The sequence below is a fragment of the Bubalus kerabau genome, chromosome 12, assembly GCF_029407905.1.
Source record: "Bubalus kerabau isolate K-KA32 ecotype Philippines breed swamp buffalo chromosome 12, PCC_UOA_SB_1v2, whole genome shotgun sequence".
NCBI classification, from domain to species: domain Eukaryota; kingdom Metazoa; phylum Chordata; class Mammalia; order Artiodactyla; family Bovidae; genus Bubalus; species Bubalus kerabau.
In genome coordinates, this window is record NC_073635.1 from 42,147,211 (window position 1) to 42,172,382 (window position 25,172).

The following is a 25,172-nucleotide window of genomic DNA, read 5'->3' on the forward strand; positions in this document are numbered from 1 at the left end:
CTTCAGAATCTAAAACACAGTAAAATTTCAACAGCTGCTGTCAATATTTTGAAGAAGATATATGCATGTTTATGTAGATTTTCTATAATGTGTTCTTCAGGTTTAATACATTTATGGGCAACTTTGCTATTTATGTTACTGTAGGTTCTTTTGAGCATGAATCTATGCTCTTATGGTTTTATTATACTTCATTATAATTTTTTTTTGTGTGTACATAGTTTGAAAGGTTCTCAATTTTGTGAAATGTCAGGGCACAAGATAGAAATGACTCAACATGTTTTTAAAATATAATCAGATTTAGAATGACATGATCATGTAGATGTGGTTGAAAAGTTTAGGGGTTTTCTAGCTTAATCATTGTCAGTCATATTTTGGTTCTAATGCTACTTATTTATATAAACCTTCAATCACCAACTTTATTGCAGTTGCTTCTAACCTGGCACTGTGCATTACATTGTAGCTTGTTTTCTGACTAAAGAAAATATTCAATAATTTATATGATTTTATTACCTTGCATATATTTATTTTTCCCAATATAATGTGAACTCCACATATAAGGTCTTGTTTCTGTTTTTGACTACTGCATTTTGATCTAGAAATGGATCTACCAGTAGGGCTCAGAAATATAAAGTCTATGAATGAATAGGTAAATGAGTAAATAAGTAGTATCACTATCATTTTCTTATAATATTAAGTATTGAAATTACACAAACCAGAGAGAGAAAAAAAATAATCTCGTAAACACTGATTATGCAAATTAATTTCTACTTGAGTTTCATTGTTCAAATATAATTATCTGAGCTAATATTGTCAGCTACACATTGGCACTTGCCATGGGTGCTTGTCATCTACCTCTACAAGGACTACATCATGTGCTGCTGCAGCTGCTGACCTCAAACACCCTCTGAAGGAACTCAGGATGGAGAGCAGAAATGAATCACTCTGTGCTCTGGAAAAATTGACAGGACAGGTCTTCAGACAGTTAGAGCTATCTGAGGTGTTGTCTCCTGGGCTGCAGTCCTCATTTTACACCAAAGTGAAAGTGAAAGTTGCTCATCTGTGTCCTACTGTTTGTGACCCCATGGGCTATACAGTCCATGAAATTCTCCAGGCCAGAATACTAGAGTGGGTAGCCTTTCCCCTCTCCATGGCATATCACACCAAATAAAATGTAATTTGCAAGTCTCACATTGTGCATTTTTTTTAAGTCAACAATATTTTTTAAGTCAACAGTATTCTTGCCTGGAGAAACCCATGGACAGAGGAGCCAGGTGGGCTACAGTCCACAGGGACACAAAGAATCAGACACAACTAAAATGACCTACCATGCACACTCTGAATCTTGAGGGCTTCTAAACTTCTCAATGCCTGGACTACATGACAGTACAATTAATCACAATCTTGAACAAATAATGATATCCAGGGATGACTATGCTTTAAAGTTTCTTGTGTAATTTCCACATGGAATCAAGGTTGGGAAGCATCAATTCAGTTTGTTCTGTACACTCTTGGTACTTACTCTAAGTGGGATCCATAGACCAGCTGAGTCAACATCACCTGGGTGTATGTTAGAAATGTGGAATCTCGGGCCCCAGAACTTCTGTACTAGAATCTACAATTAAAAAAAAATATTCTCAGGGATCACATATACACATTAAGGTTAGAGAAGGCTGCTGTTCAGTCAGGGCTGAGAACCAGATGAGATCTGCAGTAGAGGATACCCCTGGGCCTTAGATTAGTGACTTCTAGCCACGTGGATGACAGACTTGGGCTCTGCCATATTTTGAGAGCGCATTGTTAGATGGTAATGAACCCCCACGGTTGAGAACTGCTGACTTCGATTAAACAGCTGACAGCTCTCACCCTACAGACAGATAACTCCATGAGAGCAAGGGCAAGGGAATAGTGAGAAGAGGATTTCAACAAGTCATTTAAACAGACTGAGTTCATGTAGAAGCCGCTGGATTAAATGTCTGCATCACACAGAATAGGGCTTAGAGATGGAACACAACATCAAGTTTTACAAAGATAAAAATAAATTTTTGGAAGCCTGAGTCTGTGACTGTAAAAATTACTCTGCATATAAAATGTTATTACAGTGCTGACACTCAATGGTAATTATTTTAAAGAAGCTAATATATGACCACTAACCCTAACCTAGACAGCATATAAAAAAAGCAGACATTACTTTGTTAACAAAGGTCCATCTAGTCAAGGCTATGGTTTTTCCAGTAGTCTAAAGGAAATCAGTCCTGGGTGTTCATTGGACGGACTTATGTTGAAGATGAAACTCCAATGTTTTGGCTGCCTTATTTGAAAAGACCCTGATGCTGGGAAAGATTGAAGGCAGGGGAAGAAGGGGATGACAGAGGATGAGATTGTTGGATGGCATCACTGACTCAATGGACATGAGTTTGGGTAAACTCCAGAAGTTGGTGATAGACAGGGAATCCTGGCATGCTGCAGTTCATGGGGTCACAAAGATTTGGACACGACTGAGCGACTGAACTGAACTGAACTGAACATTTAAAAAGAACCCCCCTTTTATAATCTAATGTCTCAAATGTAAAACCTATTTAATACAAAGGACTCTGAAAGATACGAAATCATAACATCCACTCAAGAAAATATCCCCTTAATAAGTCTTAAAATAGTCACATGTCTTTACAAATTCCCCCCTTTGATGGAGTCAAATAGCTTTGCTGTTATTTAGTTAAATATAGCTATTTCAAAAGCATGTAAAATGAAAGCCCCAAAGAGGATTATGGTACTTTGATATATCATACTGATTTTAACTATCTAATTAATTATTTCTTATGCAAACTTCCTTCACAAGTAAATTTGTTAAGTCTGACTTGTGAATTTTTGAAACTGGGTAAATTGATGCATTACTCATTGTTCTCTCTGTAATCACAGAAACTGCAATCAAATGTGGCATTCTTAAATCCAGTTGTCAAGGCTTATTCATGAGTAGGCCTTATGAAGAGTCAAAGTAGGCAGCCGAATATGTCATATGATTTGAAAGCACTGGGAAATTATTTTTACTTAAAATAAACTATCTTCCTCATTATCTTTCTCTGTGTATGAAATTTCATCTTTAGAAATCTCTTGGGGTTTTAACTTTAGTTTTTACTCAATTCTTTGAAGTTTGACTCTTCTCTTTTACAAATGCTTTCTAAGAGCTCATCTGGAGATTCAGGAAGGACATCCCTTCTTACATCCACCTAAGGAACTACTTTTCTATTTCAGGGAAGTCTTTCTTGTCATGGAATTTAAGTATGAAACATAAAGAGGACAAAGAGGTGGTCCTTGAAGCTGGCCATATTGGCAAGATCATATCTGGGAGCAAAGGAAAGTCACTCATGTAGTAGCCAGAGAACAATTACATGTTCTCAGGAGGTTAGATGACCAACATAAAGGCCAAGAGAAACAAGGTAAGGAGGAGGAGAATCTAAGCTGTAAGGTATTTTAATTTTGCATTTTAGATAATATTCAGCCCTTTGAAGTCAAGCCCTCCATCCTACCAGGGAACTGATGATAGAATAGATTATTATTTTCTTAGAGAAACACAGATATTTCTTTTTCAATTAATTTATTTTTAATTGGAGGATAATTACTTTATGATGTTATATTGGTTTCTGCCATACATCAACATGAATCAACCATATATATACATATGTCCCATCACTCTTGAACCTCCCTTCCACCTCCCAGTCCATCCCATGGCTCTACATTGTCACAGAGCACTAGGTTGAGCTCCCTGCATCATACAGCAAATTCCCACTGGCTATCTATTTTACATATGGTAATGTATAGGTTTTAGTGCTACTCTCTCAGTTTGCCCCACCCTCTCCTTCCCATACTGTGTCCACAAGTCTGTTCTCTACACCTGAGTCTCTACTGCTGCCCTACAAAATAGGTTCATCAGTATAAATTTTCTAGATTTCACACATGTGCATTAATATATGATACTTGTTTTTCTCTCTCACTTACTTCATTCTGTGTAATAGGCTCTAGGTTCACCTACCTCTTTAGAACTGGCTCAAATGCATTTCCTTTTATGGTTGAGTAATAGTCCAATGTATATATGTACAACAACTTTATTCATTCATCTGTCAATGGATACTAGGTTGCTTCCATGTCCTGGCTATTGTAAACCATGCTGCAATGAACACTGGGGTACATGTGTATTTCAAAGTTGTGGTTTTCTCAAGGTTTATGCCCAAGAGTGGGATTTTTGGGTCACAAGGTAGGTTTATTCCTAGTTTTCCAAAGAATCTCCATATTGTTCTCCATAGTGCCTGTATCAATTTACATTCCCACGAATAGTACAAGAAAGTTCCCTTTTCTCCACATCCTCTCCAGGCTTTGTTTGTAGATTTTTTTTTATGATGGCCAGTCTAACTGATGTGAGGTGATATCTTATTGTGTTTTGATTTCCATTTAGAGAATCACAAATATTTCTTGATGAGAATTGTACCCACATTTTCTGACAATTGTTTCTTTTTCTACTATGCACAATTGTTTAATTTCTGGGAATCAGGAAAATGAAAAACTACATTTGTGGTTTAATTATTCTTTTCTATGCATATGTGTTCTTATTTTGTTGTTGATGTGTTTTGTAATACTTGTTTTGAATGGATTACCAGTTAGAATGAAGCTATGTATTTGTAAGCAAAAAGACATAAAGAAACAAAACCTCATTCTCTTATATAGTCATTGTTTGTTTCGCCTCCCAGTTTTGAGTAATAAGGTTTTCAATTGCCAATATTTCCCATTTCCTTTCTTTTATTTTACACTTAGCAATCAATACTCTTTGACATACCATATGTTTTGCTTTGTGTTTTATCTATTGTCCATCCCCTGTAGTCTTTACATGAATTTAGTTTTACAAATGTACAGATTTTTACTGATTTTATTCATTGCTGTGTTCCCAGTGCCCCCAACAGTTTGACACATATTCAACTTTTGACAATATTTTCTGAATGAATAAGTAAATAGATGAAACTTGAGATGAAAACCACAATTTTCATTAAACTAAAATGTTAACAGTAACACCCCTTAACTAATGCATACTCTTTCTAATTCCAGACATAATCAATCCACAGGGCAAATGCAAAAGTTTTAAATAGGTAGTGACAAATGAATCAAGGAGAACCCATAGTACACAGTCATTTTATAGAAAAGCAAAACTCTTTCTCTCTCTCTCTCTCTCTTTTTTTTTTTTTTAGTGGCTTGTTATCCTACAGTCCACATGTACTTTTAAAGTGAGTACTACTTTTTGACTTCTAAAGTTGCATTGTAGGTGATTGCTAGTTTTGTGGGATTTATTTCTGTTTCTTCTTTTCTTTTCAGAATTTCCTAATGAATAAAAGATAAAAATATAAAGAGACTGACTTCAGTCAAACTTCATGTATTATTCAATGATTTTCTGTGTATATGTAGCACCTAGATGTTCTTTAATTAGCTATCTTGGACAGAAAAATATAGTTTAGAATGTTATGAAACCATAGCATCCAGAGAACAATTAAAGGTAAGTGTAGTGCTAGATTGGTGAAAGGTGAAATTTTTTTGATGTTATTGTCATTTTTTATAGTGTGTATTATTTCTCTATAAGATAAAAATTTGTCAATAACCAGTTTTGACACAAACATAATTAAATATCTTTATTCTCTATATGTCTTGAAAAAATAGTCAAGAGAATTCAAGAGAATATTAAATAATTTATTGATTGTCTGATACACTGGGTGATCACTGAGATCACAATCAATATTTTTAATCTACCTGTAATGATAAAGTTCACTGTTTATTATAAGGCTATATAAACATAGTTTTCATTTTCTAAACTTACTAGAGAGAGCTCTCTTACCAAAACTCTGCATCACTGTTTTAATTTTTATTTTGGTTCACTGCTTAGCATCTTTGCTTTAATCAACATAATGCTTTCTAATTCATTGCCTCTATATGTAATATTTTCCTCATATTTTCATGTGAAGAATGTGCCTTAAAATGTAATTTTATTAAACATGGGTTCACATAGCTTCAGCATTAGAAAAGCTGGGAATTTTCTTGCAGTGTATTGGTTAGGACTCTATACTTTCACTGCAAGTGCCCAGGTTCAATCCCTGATCAGGAACTAGGATCCCACAAGCCCCACACTATGGAAAAAAAAAAAATTGTTCAGGCAATTTAGTCTAGAACATAAATTAGTCCGACATGAATTAGATATTTAAGACTAAAATTCTGGTTTCAAGAAGGCCTGTATCTCCAACAGCCTTAATCTTAGGGTAGAATACGATACTACAACTAGAAAAAAACAAAACTCCAGACTATGAGAGAAGCAGTTATAGACAGGCTGTAACTTAGACAGACAGATCTTTGCAACATGAAGAAATAAGACTTCAGGTAGCTGTACGAGATAGAAAAGAAGCAGAAGGTCATTATCCAGACACTTGAGGCAATTTATTATAGGCGTAAATTACTTCTATAACTAAAAAGGACTATGTTACTAATCAATTTTACAGTAAGTCTCTCTCATCATTAATTTTTTAAATTATGGCCATATTTTTTTTCTTTTAGGTTAGCCTGGAAATTTCATAGTTTAGAAAGTTTTCTATTAGTGAATTCAATAGAGAAATCAAGCTATGTTGACTTTGAAAAGTGAAAAGTGAAAAGTGAAAGTTAGTCACACAGTTGTGTCTGACTCTTTGCAATTCCATGGACTGCAGCCTGTCCCGTTCTGCTGTCCATGGAATTCTTCAGGCAAGAGTAATGGAGTGAGTTGCCATTTTGCTTCTCCAGGGGATCTTCCTGACCTAGGGATTGAGCCCAGGTCTCCCACATTGCAGGCAGATTCCTTGCCAGCTGAAACACAAAGGAAGCCCATGTTGACTTTAATTAATAAAAAAGTAATAAAAGTAAGTAATGAATTATTTTTCTCTCTTTTACCCCCTTTTTTCCTTCAAATATCAAGCAATGTTTATTAAACACAAAATATATACTAAAATTCAGCCTGTTACCAAAGTTATAAATCCAAATAAGGCAAAAATTTCTGACCTCAATGAGGTTGTAGGGGAGAATCTGGAAATGTGCAAATAAAAAGATGTCATTCCTCCCTGTCTAAATCAAATAGACATTTATGAGAGTCTTGCTATAAAAGAAGGTGCTGAGATAAATTCCCTTGATTTTTTTTCTGTACTACACTTACTACTTATTGACTATGCCAAAGCCTTTGACTGTATGGATCACAATAAAATATGGAAAATCCTGAAAGAGATGGGAATACCAGAGCACCTGATCTGCCTCTTGAGAAACCTATATGTAGGTCAGGAAGCAACATTTAGAACTGGACATGGAACAGACTGGTTCCAAATAGGATAAGAAGTACATCAAGGCTGTATATTGTCACCCTGCTTATTTAACCTATATGCAGAGTACATCATAAGAAACGCTGGGCTGGAAGAAGCACAAGATGGAATCAAGATTGCCGGAAGAAATATCAATAACCTCAGATATGCGATGACAACACCCTTATGGCAGAAAGTGAGGAGGAACTAAAAAGCCTCTTGATGAAAGTGAAAGTGGAGAGTGAAAAAGTTATCTCAAAGCTCAACATTCAGAAGACGAAGATCATGGCATCCAGTCTCATCACTTCATGGGAAATAGATGGGGAAACGGTGGAAACAGTGTCAGACTTTATTTTTGGGGGCTCCAAAACCACTGCAGATGGTGACTACAGCCATGAAATTAAAAGACGCTTAGTCCTTGGAAGGAAAGTTATGACCAACCTAGATAGCATATTGCAAAGCAGAGACATTACTTTGCCAACAAAGGTTCATCGAGGCTATGGTTCTTCCTGTGGTCATGTATGGATGTGAGAGTTGGACTGTGAAGAAAGCTGAGTGCTGAAGAATTGATGCTTTTGAACTGTGGTGTTGGAGAAGACTCTTGAGAGTCCCTTGGACTGTAAGGAAATCTGGCCAGTCCATTCTGAAGGAGATCAGCCCTGGGATTTCTTTGGAAGGAATGATGTTGAAGCTGAAACTCCAGTACTTTGGCCACGTCATGTGAAGAGTTGACTCACTGGAAAAGACTGATGTTGGGAGGGATTGGGGGCAGGAGGCAAAGGGGACGACAGAGGATGAGATGGCTGGATAACATCACTGTCTCGATGGACATGAGTCTGAGTGAAGTCCGGGAGTTGGTGATGGACAGGGAGGCCTGGCGTGCTGTGATTCATGGGGTCGCAAAGAGTTGGACATGACTGAGCAACTGAACTGACTGACTGACTGACACTTACGACAATATTTAGCACATTGAAGTGGCTCAAAATAATTTATTGCATTACCATTTTGTGTATTTTATATGTGAACTTTCTGCATGAGACTCTCCCATACAAATATCCCCTTGTTAGTGTCAATGTGGTAGCAACTTTTTCTGTAGGTTTACTGTCGATTGGAAGATTGTCTAAGAATACCTAAAAATTAATCAGTGCATCATAGAGAAATCAGACATCTATTCTTCTTTTTCCCTTTATATGTCTATGTATTTCTCTCTCTTAAAAATACATATCTGTAATAGGGGCACAGATCACAATTTATAGATGTAAGTGGGAAAAATGAAGAAATAAGTCTTCAATATATCTCAAAAAAGAGTATCATTCATTTATGAATGATATTCATCCATATTATAGAATTTTGAATATTAATTTAATTATTATAGAATTTTAAAATGTGCATTTCAGGCAGAAATAATGATTTCTAAACTAAGCACAAACTATATGATTGATAGTGGTCTGCTCTTTACTCATTACTAGACTATAGGCTCTATGAAAGGAATGACTTCTCCAAATTGTTCATTGATATATTTCTAGCACATAGCACAAAAATTTTTTATAATGCATGTTAGCTACTCAATGACTATGTCTTTTATAAATAATTTCCAAAATTTGTCTTTTTAAAAAAGATTTTGTGGGAAAGCAGATAATATTCTTTTTTAAGCTTGTTTTAGATCGGGCCTCAAGCAACTTTCCTACACAGATCAATTCCCTTGGTAAATGCTCCAGTAATGCCTCATAGTATCTTAACGTGGCAATTACAACATTGCTGTATTTGCTAGGTATTAAGTAGCTTTATTATTTTACCTTCTGTCTTGTCTTATAAACTATAAGGTCCATAAAGATAGAATACAAAATTTATCAGTTTGTCTCTGCTAAATATAATTTTCCCAGATGCAATATTAATAACTCAGAAAATTTTAATTAAATTAGTTAAGAAATTACTGTGCTCACTAATAGAAACCTCAGTCAATTTCACAATGTTTTTGGTAATATTGCTACACTATATTAGAAGTGTAAAATTATAGGTTTTATGTGATGCCTTGCTCCCTTCTCAAAATCTAAAAGTCGTAAAGCTCGTTAATCTGCAATTAAGTTAATTTACTTAATTCTAATTTTGCATATATCAGATTACCAGCCTTTTATATGTTTTCTTAAATTAAATTTATATTTTAAAAGCTATTATTAGTTATCAAAATAGGGTATACTAATTTTAGGGAAGAAATCATATAGCTAAAGATAAAGGAATAACTCTTAATTAGTTTTCTATAAAACTTTAAACTCATTGTCCTCTCAACTAGAATTATATTGCCTTTCAACAGTTGAAAATATGAAGAGCAAGGTAACCTTTATGAAAAGAGAAGAGAAATGTCATCTTTATTGCCAATAGGGCACAAAAACATGGCAGATATTTTATTGGTCATATTTAGAAAACTGATGACAAAGGTGTCCTGTCAGTGAATGATAATTGTTGAATATCCATGTAAGTGTTAGAATTTTACTGTTTCTATGCAAAGATGCGAGATGAGTACTGAGTGCTTCTTTTTCCTCTTAGCTTCTCATTCAAATTTCTCTTTCTTAGCACCTCCTCTCATGTGACCTCCATGAGTGTCCTTGTCATTGGCGATTCCTTTTCGTGGTATACTGCCCCTTGTTTCAGCACCCCACAGAATTGTTATCTCCCCTGACCTATGATCCAAAGTATTTATTCCAAGTTCCACATTCAGTGCTCCATATTCTAGTTTATTTTCTCAGCTATTGTCATGAAACATAGTAGTCTAATAAACTAAGTCACAGACAGCTGATGAGGTGTTTTATTATCTTGTGCCTTTGTATACTTATTTTAACATTAAATGTGTAGAGATGTCAATAGCTTAACTCAATTTAGTGTAGCAATGATCAGACAAATATAGAAGCATTTTGTAGGTGGATTTAAGGCATACTAGGCTGAACAGAATTCTGTGTTCTAGTTGCCTACACTATTTTTATACATCATTTGATTTATTGTAAAAATATCATTCAGTAGTTGCACTTATTAATCCTTTGAGCAAGTATATAGACTTTTTTAAAAAGTCATCTTCTGCCATCATTTTAGGAATAAAAATAATGATAGCTGTGTTTAAAATGACTATTCTAAGTCATGTTGCAGTTATCGCCAATACTGCAATGATAGTGCCAAGCTTATGAAAAAAACATTGCTGTTATGATGTAAAGATGTCCTTTATATGTAAGGCCTTTTAGAAGTGTACCCAGAAATTCCTTCTTAGCACACGGGAACCATAATCACCATTAACACTGAAACACAACTTATGTCTCCTGGAAAAGAACTTGCAATATTGTCAATGTTTGAATGAAAACTACAACTCCCCCCTCCCCCTCACCGCCTGCTAGCAGAAAGTACTGAGAAAATGATCCCTAGTATATAAATCTTTTTTCAGGCAACATAGAAGGAAAAAAAATGATAATAATCAATCAATTGCCCAAGGAAATATAATAATCAGAAACCAATCAGCAAGTTAACTGCTCTGGGGCGGTGATTGAGGTTCTAATGATACACAGTCAGAAAAGCAGGCTTATAGGTAAGTAACCTTCATTTTTCCAAAGGCAATGCACACCATCTATTATAATGTCATGATTCCATAGCTGGAGGCTTAGAGAGCTCTTAACTTGTAAATAGATTTTAGATGATGGTTAACACCAAATGACTTCATTCTTGAGGCAGATTACAGATAGCAATTTTTAAGGAAGGTTTGATGGTGAAACTATCTAGTTGCCTTGTAATTTTCTACTGTTGTAACATCTTGACCCTAAGAAAAAATGTTGAAGTATTGCTGTTTGACCCTTTTCTTACTGCTGAATTTCTGCTGCTGTTTTTAGAGTAGCAGCATCTTCTCAAATGTCTAAGGTTTACATAATCCATCTAAATGATTTTCTACATTAACTTTCAGAGACTGTTTTAAAACAGACTATATATAACTAGTAAGGAATAAACTAGAGTTGCTCTCTCAGATAATGGTATTTTAACAGAAACCAAAGTCTTATTCCAAAGACCACTTTAATTAGAACTTTAAGCCTTAGAATAAATAAGATTATTTGGGGATATATTTCTCAAGGTAGAATTATTCTGTTTTTTCCTATAGAGATAAATTGATGGATTTACATCAGTATTTCTGTAAGATATTATTAATACATATACATGATAAAAATGTTTAGGAAACACTGCCTGATAGTATCTCCCTTGTAGTATCTTCTGTGTACTTCAGTATACTCAATTATCTAGAGTTTACAAAATATATTCTTGTTTGATACAGCTTTCCTAACTAAGTATGACCATGAAATTGTTTCAATGAAATTCATATAACTTTCTATGAAACACTGTAACAATACTGATCTAGAAAAGGACATTGATTATATTTAAGCCAACATATTTTTCTAAGGAATGAAGGCATGGTAAGATGTATTAAGATTTTTTAAAAAATGTATAGAGTTAATTAACATTAGATATAAAATGATGTCATGTTGCCATGTTAAATTATTTTATATGTTCATAATAGCTACTCCCATATTTATATCCTACCCACAATATTTTACAGTACATACAGCTCATGGAAAACAACATATTATGATCAGAGTATAATCTTTCTATGTCTGAAATATTAATATCACAGTGATGTGAGTCACAGGACAGCAGAAAGGGGATTACAGATATTACAGATTCAAAGTGCTCTCACAGGTGAGAAAGAACATTGAAATTTCAGAGGAGTATGGATGGCTCAATACAGATGGAGGCTACCATGTCTGCTGATCTAATGTGTAGTACAGAAGGGAGAAAAAGACAAAAAAAGAGGCAATGGTCAGAACATGAAATGCTTTGCCTGCAAAGGCAAAGACTTAGAATATGACATATAATCAATGAAAAGAAGGCTTTATATAGAGAGAATAATAGAAAAATAAAATGTTCATGGTTGGCATTTTTCTTCTGCAAATTAAGAGGGCTTTGTTGAAGCCCATGGATAATATATATTCTTATAACTTGGATGATCTATTTTATTGAATAGAAGAATGTTACTGAGAAACTGGCACCGCTCTTTAATAATGAAAGCTAATATTAATATCTAGAGATATGTTAGAACAAACAGCAACAGAAGCAGCCTTATCATTCATTCTTCTCATTTGTGTTTTGCCTTAGAATTTGCCCTGTAGGTGCACATGTGAGATCTCAGAGCATGCTCACTTTTAGAGAAAGCAAGGAAAGTTCAGAGGCTTCAGGTTACTTTCTCAGTCTTGCACTGAGGAAGAGCTGGAGATGCAAGAAGATTCCTCTCAATGTAACACTTGTTAAGCAACCACTGAGTATCAGGTACCGTGCTGGACATATGAAGTTGTTGTTGCTGTTGTTCAGTCGCCAAGTTGTTTCTGTTTTTGTGACCCCATGAAGTGCAGCATGCCAGGCTTCCCTGTCGTTCACTATCTCCCTGAGTTTGCTCCAACTATGTCCATTGAGTCGGTGATGCCATCCAATCATCTCATTCTCTGTCACCTCCTTTCCCACTTCCCCTCAATCTTTCCTAGCAACAGGGTTTATTCCATTGAGTTGACTCTTCCCATCAGGTGGCCAAAGAATTGAAGTTTGAGCTTCAGCATCAGCCCTTCCAATGAATATTCAGGACTGATTTCCTTTAGGATCCACTGGTTTGATCTCTTTGATGTCTGCGGGACTCTCGAGAGTCTTCTCCAGCACCACAGCCTGAAAGCATCAATTCTTTGCCATTCAGCCTTTTTTATGGTCCAACTCTCACATTCATACATGGCTACTAGTAAAACCGTAGCTTTGACTATAAGGACGTTTGTTAGCAAAGTGATGTCTCTGCCTTTTAATATGTTGTCTAGGTGTGTCATAGCTTCTCTTCCAAGGAACAAGTGCTTTTTTTTTTTATTATTATATGGCTGCAGTCACCATCCACAGTAATTTTGGAGCCCAAGAAAATGAAATCTGACACTTTTCCCCCACCTATTTGCCATTAACTAATGGGACAGGATGCCATGATCTCAGGTTTTTGAATGTTCAGTTCTAAACCAGTTTTTCACTCTCATCTTTCACTTCCATCAAGAGGATCATTTGTGTCTCTTCACTTTCTTCCATTAAAGTGGTATTATCTGCATATATGAAGTTGTTGATTCCAACTTGTGAGTAATTCAGTCCAACATTACACATGATGTGCTTTGCATATCAGTTAAACAAGCAGGGTGACAGTATACAGCCTTAAAGTACTCCTTTTCCAATTTTGAATCTGTCCATTGTTCCATGTGCAGTTCTAAATATTGATTCTTGACTTGCATACGGGCTTCTCAGGAGGCAGGTAAAGTGGTCTGATATTCCCATCTCCTTAAGAATATTCCACAGTTTGTTGTGATCCACACAGTCAAAGGCTTTAGTTAGTCAATGCAGAAGAAGTAGATTTTTTCTGGAATTTTCCTGCTTTTTCTATTATCCAACAGATATCCATTTGATCTCTGGCTACTTTGCCTTTTCTAAATACAGCTGTACATCTGGAAGTTATCGGTTCATGTACTACTGAACCCTAGTTTGAAGGATTTTGATCATTATCTTGCTAGAATGTGAAATAAGTGCAATTGTACTATAATTTGAACATTTTTTGCATTGCCTTTCTTTGGGATGGGAATGAAAACTGACCAGTCCTATGGCCATTGTTGAGTATTCCTAATTTGCTGGCATGTTGAATGCAGTACATTAACACCATCATCTCTTAGGATTTGAAATAACTCAGCTGGAATTCTATCACCTCCACTAGGTTTGTTTGTAGTAATGCTTCTGAAGGCTCACTTGACTTCACACTCCAGGATGTCTGGCATTAGGTACGTGAGCACACATTTATGGTTATCTGAGTCACTAAGAGATTTTTTGTACCGTTCTTCTGTGTATTTTTGCCACCTGTTCTTAATATCTTCTGGTTCTGTTAGGTCCTTGCTGCTTTTCTCCTTTATTGTGCCTATCTTTGCGTGAAATATTCCCTTGATATCTCCAATTTTCTTAAATATCTCTAATCGTTCCCATTTTATTGTTTTCCTCTATTTCTTTGCATTGTTCCTTGGATAAGGCCTTCTTATGTCTCCTTGCTATTTTCTGTAACTCTGCATTCAGTTGGATATGTCTTTCCATTTTTCCTTTACCTTTTGCTTCTCTTCTTTTCTCAGCTATTTGTAAAGGCTTCTAAGCCAACCACTTTATCTTCTTGCATTTCTTTTTCTTGGGGATGGATTTAGTCACAACCTCCTGTACAACGTTGTGAACCTCCATCTATAGTTCTACAGGCACTCTGTCTAACAGATCTAGTCCCTTGAATCTATTGTTCACCTCCACTGTATAATCATAAGGGATTTGATTTAGGTCATATCTGAATGGCCTAGTGATTTTTCCCTCCTTCTTCTGATTTAAGTCTGAATTTTGAAATAAGTAGTTGATCTAAGTTACAGCCAGCTGCAGATCTTGTTTTTGCTGACCATAAAAAACTTCTCCATCTTTAACTGCAAAGAATAAAATCAATCTGATTTCAGTATTGACCTCTTGTGATGTCCATGTGTAGAGTCATCTTTTGGGTTGTTGAAAGAGGATATTTGATCTGACTAGTACATTCTCTTGTCCAAACTCTGTTAGTCTTTGCCATGCTTCATTTTGTATTCCATGGTAAACTTTCCTGTTACTCCAGGTATCTCTTGACTTCCAATTTTTGCATTTCATGTGGAATAGAACAATAAATAACACATATGGAGTAGACCAATAAATAAAACAGTCTTCTTTCACTTCAGTCTTTCCATACCAGGCCATTTTTTTCTTGTAGATGAAGGCTCTCTGTCACCTCGGCCTAGCCCACCTGAAGTATTGTTACCACCTGTGATCACTAGTATATTCTTGCTATCATCGAATTTCTCTCCAGATCTTAGACCCAAGTCCCAGTAGGGGCACAATGCAGCTGATTCACAGATGGAGATATCTATAGTTTTTTCTTTTTTTTTCCCCTGAATCTCTTTTATTCTTGAAGTGTGGTTTACATGCTGGTTGTACCATATTCACTCTACTTGTAGTGAATCTTCTTTGCAAAAATTGAATGCTGCACTTGAAATTAGATTGTAAAGCTAAAAGTTTTATGTGCTAGTGGTGGGCATTGAGTTTCTCATGACTGTGCTGCTGGAGAGAAGGCTGCAGAACAACATGTACCAGGAGAGTACTCTAATTTAGAAAAATGTTTGAACCTTATTTAGTACAAATACATCTTTATACTTAGTGTAGGAAAGAAATCTAAAGAGACAAGACTAAATATCAATTGGAAATTAAGTTGGAAGGTCACTGCTGAGAGCAAAATAAGAAATAATGAGTCCAGCCAAAATAAAGGATACAGGATGAAGTTGGATAGGAAAATACTTAGAAAATACAATCAAACACTTAATGACTGAGTAAGTATAAATGAAAACTGAAGAATGTAGCATTACTTCTGTATTTCTGAGTTTTCCACTGTAATGCCTTTAATAAAGAAAAAATGGAAAATGTGACTTGCTCAGTCCTTTAAAATTGAGTCTATGTATACATATTCACACATACAATGTTATTTCCTTGCTAACTTCTCTCTCACACTCAGATTCTTAGAATATTCCATGGATTTTTGTGGTTTAAACTAGAACTTATATACTCATAATGAATAATTATAATATAAAATGAAATAATATAATATATGTAATATACTTACCTCGGTTTTTCCTCTTAAATTTTATACTCTTGATGAGATTGGGCACATTCAGGGTGGTATTGCTACAGACAGAGGTGGGTGCCATATGTCAAGATTCATATTCTTAAATCCAACTCCCTATTAAACCTCTCCAACTATATTTCCCACTGGTGAGTTCATTCAATATGTCTTAATCCGTATTCAAAGTCTTTCCATCCTAAATTGTCTTTGCTGCTACATAGTACCCTTTTATTTCTCTAAATATATTTTATTATTTATAAAATAGAAATAATAGTATTCTAGTCAAGGCTATGGTTTTTCCTGTGGTCATGTATGGATGTGTGAGTTGGACTGTGAAGAAGGCTGAGCACCGAAGAATTGATGCTTTTGAACTGTGGTGTTGGAGAAGACTCTTGAGAGTCCCTTGGACTGCAAGGAGATCCAACCTGTCCATTCTGAAGGAGATCAGCCCTGGGATTTCTTTGGAAGGAATGATGCTAAAGCTGAAACTCCAGTACTTTGGCCACCTCATGCGAAGAGTTGACTCATTGGAAAAGGCTCTGATGCTGGGAGGGAATGGGGGCAGGAGGAGAAGGGGACGACAGAGGATGAGATGGCTGGATGGCATCACTGACTCGATGGACGTGAGTCTGAGTGAACTGTGGGAGTTGGTGATGGACAGGGAGGCCTGGCATACTGTGATTCATGGGGTTGCAAAGAGTCAGACATGACTGAGCGACTGAACTGAACTGAACTGGACACTAGATTATTTCTATGAATTTTAAATGATACAAAATATTAACATTTTTCATTCATACCAATAAAATCCCAGTGATTGAAAGGGGTTGATGATTTGTTCAAACATTCAGTTATTAATTCTTAAATATATATTGAGTTGCTGCTTTTTGAGAGTATTATTTTAAGTACTAAAGATAGAACAATAAACTAAACAAGGGCCCATCTCTCCTATAGTTTCATTCCAACTGGGGGAAAGCAAATAATTAAAAATAAATATGCAGTGAGGGTACTGATATAAGAGCTATAAAGATAACTAAAGCAAACTTTGTGAGTTCAGATTGGTAGGGGGGCTCTTTTTGATAAAGAAATCACTGAAGGCTTTTTTGAAGAGGTGATTTGAGCAAAGACATTGTAAAGTGAAGGATAAATGGAAAGAAGATCTTTCAAGGCAGAGCCTAAGGAACTGAAAAGACAGGACTATCCTTGGTGTATTTAGGGTTAAAAGTGGAAAGAGAAAGTGTTAGTCGCTCAATCCTGTCTGACTCTTTGAGATCCCATGGGCTGTAGCCAGCCAGGTTCCTCTGTCTATAGAATTGTCTAGGCAAAAATACTAGAGCTGGTAAGCTATTCCCTTCTCCAGGAGATCTTCCTGACTCAGGGACCCTGGTCTCCTGCATTGTAAGATTCTTTATTGTCTGAGCCACAAGGGAAGCAAGAGGCTAATATTAGACAGGCTGGGGCCTGGGCCCTGGGCCCCTATGCTGCAGTGTTTACACCGGATGAAATGTCTTTTCCAGTAACAAACTACAAAGAAACTCTAAAGGACTAAAAATAACTTCAGTTCAGTTCAGTTCAGTTCTGTTCAGTCGCTCAGTCATGTCTGACTCTTTGTGACCCCATGAATCGCAGCACGCCAGGCCTCCCTGTCCATCACCAACTCCCGGAGTCCACTCAAACTCACATCCAACGAGTCGGTGATGCCATCCAGCCATCTCATCCTCTGTCGTCCCCTTCTCCTCCTGCCCCCATTCCCTCCCAGCATCAGAGTCTTTTCCAATGAGTCAACTCTTCACATGAGGTGGCCAAAGTACTGGAGTTTCAGCTTTAGCATCATTCCTTCCAATGAACACCCAGGACTGATCTCCTTTAGAATGGACTGGTTGGATCTCCTTGCAGTCCAAGGGACTCTCAAGAGTCTTCTCCAACACCACAGGTCGAAAGCATCAATTCTTTGGTGCTCAGCTTTCTTCACAGTCCAACATTCACATCCATACATGATCACTGGAAAAAACATAGCCTTGACTAGACGGACCTTTGTTGGCAAAGTAATGTCTCTGCTTTTCAATATGCTATCTAGGTTGGTCATAACTTTCCTTCCAAGGAGTAAGCATCTTTTAATTTCATGGCTGCACTCACCATCTGCAGTGATTTTGGAGCCCCCAAAAATCAAATCTGACACTGTTTCCACTGTTTCTCCATCTGTTTCCCATGAACTGATGGAACCAGATGCCATGATCTTTGTTTTCTGAATGTTGAGCTTTAAGCCAACTTTTTCACTCTCCTCTTTCACTTTCATCAAGAGGCTTTTTAGTTCCTCTCCATTTTCTGCAATAAGGGTGCCCTACATGAGCAATTTGGGCAAATTATGAACAGGATATAAGAAGACCAAAAACCCATGAAACACCACCAAGGGGTGGGGAGACCACCTAAGTCATCCCTCCATTTCAATCCATGTAACATGCCTACCCTCATCCCATATAAGGAACAGTTTGCCCCACCTCAGGAAGTGAGTAAGCAAACTTGTTACTTGTTTTTGCACTATCCTTTACTACAGCATGGGTCTCAGTAAAGGTTTGCCTGAATTTCTTGTTGCACCTTGTATCAATATCTATTGATTCAGAAGGCCTGGAACCCTGGTTAGTAAAAAATATTGTTGTTGTTGAGTTGGCAAGGGATGAAATCCATAAGAAATAGGTAAGAGAGAGAGTCACAGGCTATTCTGGTGTTTATTGTACTTCATGGATTGCTACATGTTCTAGAAATACCAGAGGAAGATACAAAATAAATCTCTTTTAAAAATCTGTTATAAATATAATAAATAGAAACAAAAACAATGAAATCTCATCTAAATAAAAGAATGGCAAAAATATTTTAATTAAGTCACAGTGATATTTTGATCAGCCTAAATTTAAATTTAGGTTGGTGGTGGTGTTTTGTAGATGTTCAGGTATATAGCACTAAACCACATTTTACTTTGTTCTCTGTAGTTTGGCCCTTCAATTACATATTTTCCTTGAATACAGCTTAGTCCAGGAAGTTTTTTTGTTTTTTAATTACCAAAACTATTCTTAACAAGTGGTTAAAAACTATGCCTTTAGCCTACTTGAAGTTTTCCCTTTAAAATAAATTTGGCATATTGTAAATGATAAACATGGAATCACTTTCAATTCTGAATATGTTCTACCAAATTTCACAATTATGACATAAATGTTATATTAAAATTTTATTTATTAGATTAAATCCAAGATTTTGCACTTCTTATTTTTTTGTAAGACATTTTTTCCCCAAGCAAATATATACTAGCTCACCCTCCATCCAACAAAAATATATTTTCATTATCTGAATTTGTGTGTTAGGATGGTGATGATGGAAAATATTAATATACACAAAATAATTTCTCAAGATTTTAAACATAAATGAAAATTTCATATTTATTCTAGTTGGTTATAACATAGCTGTGCCCAAGAACTTTTAAATAATTAATACACTTTTATAAGAAAAATCACTTTTGAGTTTTTTTTTTTTTTTTTTCCCCTTAAAGTGGGTAACACCCATCCTGAAAACTTGATTTTATTAGTAGTCAGTAGGCTTGTTGGACTGATCCCATAAGACACTTTACAGGGAAGGAGAAACAAAGACTTCCAATAACAATTTATTTGGGGACTGAATTAAATAATATGACACACAATGAAGTGTCTAAAGGAAGAGTCTCTTTATATATGGGAATATCATATACACAAAGGTGAAAATATCTTCCAATTAGGAAAAGATTTGAAAAGCATTTACTGACTTCTTAGAGAAAGGAAATGGAAATCCATCTCAATCATTATTGCTGCAGTACCACATCATTGCAGCAGGCACAAAACTAGGTTAATTTCTTTAAAAGATATGGAATGTTGACACGGTTTACTTTAGGGTCATGAAAGGATCAGGCCTATACATGCATGGGCAATACTGAATAGAGATTCCCTTTATCATTACTTATACTCACTTAAAAGATGTCCTTTTCATTATAGGGGACTGGAATGCAAAAGTAGGAAGTCAAGAAACACCTGGAGTAACAGGCAAATTTGGCCTTGGAATATGGAATGAAGCAGGGCAAAGACTAATAGAATTTTGCCAAGAAAATGCACTGGTCATAGCAAACACCCTCTTCCAACAACACAAAGGAAGACTCTATACATGGACATCACCAGATGGTCAACACCGAAATCAGACTGATTATATTCTTTGTGGCCAGAGATGGAGAAGCTCTATACAGTCAGCAAAAACAAGACCAGGAGCTGACTGTGGCTCAGACCATGAACTCCTTATTGCCACATTCAGACTTAAATTGAAGAAAGTAGAGAAAACCACTAGGCCTTTCAGGTATGTCCTAAATCAAATCCCTTATGATTATACAGTGGAAGTGAGAAATAGATTTAAGGGACTAGATTTGATAGATAGAGTGCCTGATGAACTATGGACAGAGGTTCGTGACTGTACAGGAGACAGGGATCAAGACCATCCCCATGGAAAAGAAATGCAAAAAAGCAACATTGCTGTCTGAAGAGGCCTTACAAATAGCTGTAAAAAGAAGAGAAGCAAGAAGCAAAGGAGAAAAGGAAAGATATAAGCATCTGAATGCAGATTTCTAAAGAATAGCAAGAAGAGATAAGAAAGTCTTCCTCAGCAACCAATGCAAAGAAATAGAGGAAAACAACAGAATGGGAATGACTAGAGATCCCGTCAAGAAAATTAGAGATACCAAGGGAACATTTCATGCAAAGATGGGCTCGATAAAAGACAGATGTGGTATGGACCTAACAAAAGCAGAAGATATTAAGAAGAGGTGGCAGGAATACACAGAAGAACTGTACAAAAAGGATCTTCATGACCAAGATAATCATGATGGTGTGATCACTCACCTAGAGCCAGACATCCTGGAATGTGACGTCACATAGGCCTTAGAAAGCATCACTACGAAGAAAGCTAAAGGAGCTGATGAAATTCCAGTTGAGCTACTTCAAATCCTCAAAGATGATGCTGTGAAAGTGCTGCATTCAAAATGCCAGCAAATTTGGAAAACTCAGAAGTGGCCACAGGATTGGAAAAGTTCAGTTTTCATTCCAATCCCAAAGAGAGGCAATGCCAAAGAATGCTCAAACTACCGCACAATTGCACTCATCTCACATGCTAGTAAAGTAATACTCAAAATTCTCCAAGCCAGGCTTCAGCAATATGTGAACCGTGAACTACTAGATGTTCAACCTGGTCTTAGAAAAGGCACAGGGACCAGAGATCAAATTGCAAACATCCACTGGATCATCGAAAAAGCAAGAGAGTTCCAAAAAAACATCTATTTCTGCTTTATTGACTATGCCAAAGCCTTTGACTGTGTGGATCACAATAAACTGTGGAAAATTCTGAAAGAGATGGGAATACCAGACCCCCTGACCTGCCTCTTGAGAAACCTATATGCAGGTCAGGAAGCAATAGTTAGAACTGGACATGGAACAACAGACTGGTTCCAAATAAGAAAAGGAGTATGTCAAGGCTGTATATTGTCACCCTGCTTATTTAACTTCTATGCAGAGTACATCATGAGAAATGCTGGGCTGGAAGAAGCAGAAGCTGGAATCAAGATTGCCGGGAGAAATATCAATAATCTCAGATATGCAGATGACACCACCCTTATGGCAGAAAGTGAAGAGGACCTAAAAAGCCTTTTGATGACAATGAAAGAGGAGAGTGAAAGAGTTGGCTTAAAGGTCAACTTTCAGAAAACTAAGATCAGGGGTCACTGCAGATGGTGACTGCAGCCATGGAATTAAAAGACGCTTGCTCCTTGGAAGGAAAATTATGTCCAACCTAGATAGCATATTCAAAAGCAGAGACATTACTTTGCCAACAAAGGTTCGTCTAGTCAAGGCTATGGTTTTTCCTGTGGTCATGTATGGATGTGTGAGTTGGACTGTGAAGAAAGCTGAGCCCTGAAGAATTGTTGCTTTGGAAGTGTGGTGTTGGAGAAGACTCTTGAGAGTCCCTTGGACTGCAAGGAGATCCAACCAGTCCATTCTGAAGGAGCTCAGCCCTGGGATTTCTTTGGAAGGAATGATGCTAAAGCTGAAACTCCAGTACTTTGGCCACCTCATGTGAAGAGTTGACTCATTGGAAAAGACTCTGATGCTGCAAGGAGGAGAAGGGGATGACAGAGGATGAGATGGCTGGATGGCATCACTAACTCGATGGACGTGAGTCTAAGTGAAGTCCAGGAGTTGGTGATGGACAGTGAGGCCTGGTGTGCTGCAGTTCATGGGGTCACAAAGAGTCGGACACGACTGAGCAACTGAACTGAACTGTACTGAACCCCTACATTGTGTATGGGCCAACTCTAAAATTTTTCTGAAGAAAACCCTTTGAGAGAAGAGACGGCAGTGGCCTGAAATGAGGAAGAAGTCCACATAAAGTCTAGTCAAGCTGATGGATGTGTGAAGCCTACCTTGGTCAAGAGAAAGCAAACAGGAGAGAATAATGGGAAACAGTTGGTTTAGAAAGCATTTTAAGAAAATGAGGAGGTGATACATCAGTGGTGTCAAAGAGGTGGGAATTCCTGGAAACAAAATTTCTAGGCAGAGAGAAAAGAAAAGATGCTTTTTTTTCTAATGTTCCCCTTTTCACTTCTGTTCTCAGCCTTGTCTTAAAAGAAGAGGAAACTTAAATAGTTTCTCTAGTCTATTTTTTTTTTTTTTAATATATTCTGGGTCTAAATGATTGCCTTGATCAGAAGTTCTTGTCTTCTGGTCCCCAGCTCTTTACCAGATATAAGGTGTTTCCACAATAAAATGTATCAAAACACGAGTCTACTGGAGAGGAAAGGTCCGTGGACTTAAAAAATCATTCACAACCTAAAAGTTGAAAGTTAAGTTTTATTCAGTTGGAATTTTTAGGACTTCAAGCCTGAGAGGCAGCATCTCCAGTAACCCTGAGAGAACTTCTCTGGGGAAACCAGATTATATAAAAGTTTTGGAACAAAGGGCAGGTAGTTTGAACATCAAAAGATTATCGTAAATGAAAGAAAAGTGGATATCTGACTTTAAGGAACTTAGCTCTTTCCTATCTATGGGAAGATGCAAAAGTCTGGACTCACTGAAATCATTCCTTTGATATGCACCTCAGCTATCTGGAGCCAGGATCCTGTGTTTTCACATCATCACTTTCCTCAAGTTTCACTGTGGGGAGTGGCTGCATCTGATAGCTGTGAGATGTCAGGTACTCTTTCCTTCCTGAATTCCCTCAGGGCTCACCAGCTTACCAAAATGGTGGCTGCAATTGCTGATGATGTAACATCCTTTGTTTACTGATATGGAGGAAATATTTCATTTCTCAGCCTGAAGGACCACACACATTTCTTATAGCAAAGAAATGTTCTCACATGTGTTTCATTCTCTGTGTTGTCTGACACAAAACAAACTGCCATTTCTTTAACCACTATCATTGTTTAATTACGTTTAATCTAGAGTCTCCTTAACTTAGATTCAGTACAATTATTTGTATAAAAATATTAGAATGGAGCTCTACACTGCCATATATTCTTATTACTTTTATACATTTCCAATGACTGACAAATATATTTGTAATTGAAATTCTTTTCAATTCCATCCTAATAGTAGTCTAAGAACTCCAAATAAAACCATAGGTTAGCCTGTCTGAATGCAAAATTTTAAATGAATTATAGAATTTTTAAGATAATAAAGTTCCATTGTGGTTGTACTCATCCTTTTCAAACAATGCTAACAAAGTGCTGCAAGTGTAAGTCTTCTAGGTCCTTCTTTACTGAATAGATAAATATCATTAGCACTTTATTTGCACATTAATAAAAACAAAATACTTGAATATTCTCTCAGGTATGTTAAATATTTCCCATGCAATGTTATTTCCTTATTAGTAAATCTGCTTCTTTTTATACAAAATTAAAAGGGAAGAGAGTAAACTCTAGTTACAGAGGTCCAATTCAGTACATGTCACTGTTATTTTATCTTCTTCATAAACACACACAGTGAAGGGAATTTTTAAAAAATGGGCTTCCATCCTAGCTGGATTTATAAAACTGAATGATTTATAAATAACTTAAATAAAAATGGAAGCATTTCCAAGGTGTTAACTGCACAAATTAAGTTTATATGACAGGATTTTAGAACTATTGCTCAGTTTGATTAGTAATAATTTTAGGAAAAAAAAATGCATACCTGTCTCTTATAGTCATATATTATTTATTAAAGCAAATATATATATTTGTATTTTAATAAGAATTTTCCAAGTTAAACAGTCTTCATTACTGTGAATACAGGCAATATGAACAGCAACTGATAAGTCCTTAATTGCTCTAAATGTGCTGAAAATGTTATGGTAAGAATCTAAGGTGGCCTGGGCCTGCAACAGATTGGAGGAGGGTTTGGGTTCCCATAGGCTGAAACTGGGTCATGGTGATGATAGAGCACCAGATACTAATCACTAGACCAGAAATCAATGACAAGGGCCCTAGCCATTGAGTTTTGCAGAAAAGCATTTCCACAAAGACAGAAATTAGTGAAGCAAATAAAGTGTTTATTAAGAGGAAAAGAGAAACAGTATGTGTGGATAGAAATAGGGGCAAACTCAGAGGGAGAACCCCTGAGTTACTGAGTCACATCCTCATGGCAGTTTGAATTATTTTATTGGATATATCTTCTGGTTTTCCTTTGGCCAATCATTTTAATTTGCCTGATTCACAGTCCATATTTGGTATATTTCAGGATTCTTCCATGTGTGCACATGAATCTTTTAGCCTAAATGGATTCTACCAAAGAGGCCTATGGGTACAGTATCCCATAAAAATTACTCTACCTTTGACCTACAAGGAGCCTTTCTTTATGGGAGGTGTCCTGACTTCAGGAATGAGAAATATGTGGTCTGGGCAGGGCCCAGACAACTCTCTTAATTGCCTTGATAGTCTCATCTTGAAGTTTCAGTCCATAGGGGATGAATCTCCAATTGCTTTACCCTCGGGGGTTGGTGTAGGGCATCTACCTCCTACCTCAATAGAATATAAAAACATT